The sequence below is a fragment of the Bidens hawaiensis genome, unplaced genomic scaffold (genome assembly GCF_021521415.1).
Source record: "Bidens hawaiensis isolate Kalapana, Puna unplaced genomic scaffold, B.hawaiensis_p1.1 tig00012349_1, whole genome shotgun sequence".
Classification (NCBI taxonomy): domain Eukaryota; kingdom Viridiplantae; phylum Streptophyta; class Magnoliopsida; order Asterales; family Asteraceae; genus Bidens; species Bidens hawaiensis.
This window is the reverse complement of record NW_027492007.1, coordinates 775,045-776,896: the sequence shown is the minus strand read 5'-3', so window position 1 is coordinate 776,896 and position 1,852 is coordinate 775,045.

Here is a 1,852-nt window from a genome sequence, read left to right as displayed (position 1 = left end):
ATCCCTAATGGTTAACTAAATTGTTCGGAATTGTCCTATTACTCTGAACGATTAATCCTTTCCTTATTGACCTACGACCAGTAAAGTTAAGAAGTTTTGACGTAATAGTTAACATGGATTGGCTAACTCAACATGAAGCTGAAATCAAATATGAAAAGAAGATGATTAGAAGCTCTTCTTCGGACGATGAAGCGATTAGATACAGAGAAAAGTGTACGGTATTATGTTACCACTCTAATCTCATCTTGAGATGTTATAATATTTACGACAAGAAGACGTGGTGTATTTAACAAACGCGATTGCCAAAGCATTTAAAAGAAAACATATAGAAGATGTTTCGGTGATACTTAAATATCCAGAAGTTTTCCCAGAAGAACTTCCTGGATTACCGCCAACCCGACAGGTCGAATTCAGAATCGATTTAATACCTCAAGCTGGCCCTGTTGCTAAAACATCTTACCGACTTGCGCCAACTGAAGTGCAAGTATTACTGGATAAAGGTTTTATACGACCTAGTTAGTCGCCATGGGGTGCACCAGTGTTATTTGGGAAATGAAGGACGAAAGTGTTAGGATATGTATTGATTAGGGAGAATTGAATAAAGTGACGAACAAGAATAAGTATTCACTTTTTCGAAGTAAATGATCTGTTTAACCAACTGCAAAGGGCGATTTATTTTTAGAAAAATTGGTCTTAGATATAGTTATCACCAAATGAAAAATCCAAGAGGAGGACGTTGCAACAACAGCGTTTCGGATTCGCTACGGCCATTATGAATTCTTAGTTATGCCTTTCGGGCTAACAAATGCGCCGGCAGCATTCATGGAACTCATGAACCAAGTCTGTAAACTTTATTTAGACAAATTTGTCATAACATTCATTGATGATATTTTGATATATTTGCAACGTAAAGAAGAGCACGAACGACGGTTAAGGAAAATTGTGGAAGTGTTAAAGCAAGAGGAGCTATACGCGAAGTTTTCGAAATGTGATTTTGAATAAAGAAGGCATAATCCCTTGGTCATGTTGTAAAGCAACAAAGATTTCACAAAGATCCAAATAAGATAGAAACCATTAAAATTGTGCCAAGCGCCGATTTTAAGTCTCCACGATGGAGACGATGGTTTAGTCGCGTATTGTGACGCATCGCGTAAAGGGTTAGGATGCGTGTTGACGCAGTATATTAAGGTTATAGCCTATGCTTCCCGACAGTTAAAAGTACACGAGTAAAATTACACTACTCACGACTTAGAACTGGGGGCGGTTATCTACGCACTTAAAATGTGGAGACATTGTCTCTACGATACGAAGTGCACCATCTTCACCGATCATAAAAGTTTGCAGCACATATTTGATCAGAAGGAACTGAATATGAGGCAACGAAGATGAGTCGAGTTGTTAAGCGATTATGACTGTGACATCCGTTATCACCCTGGCAAGGCTAACGTCGTAGCCGATGCCTTGAGTAAGAAAGATCGGGTTAAGCCATTGCGAGTGCGAGTGCTGGGGATGATAGTCCAGTCGAACCTTCGAACCTGATTCGAGTCGCTCAACGTGAGGCGTTGAAAGAGGAACAATTGGAAAAGAAGGAATCTTACGGCATTGAGGAGAATTTCGAACAGCGCGTGGACTAAATTCTCTACTTCAAAAATCGGGTTTGGATCCCGACCCTCCATGACCTTCGTGAATTAATCATTGACGAAGCGCATAGATCGAAATAATCCATACATCCGGGATCGGATTTGACTATCGATGATACGGATATCTGAAAGGATTTTTATTAATGGTCGAGTTTGGAGAAAGATATGGTTACGTGTGTTGGTGAATATTGAGTTATGCAAGAGATATGGCT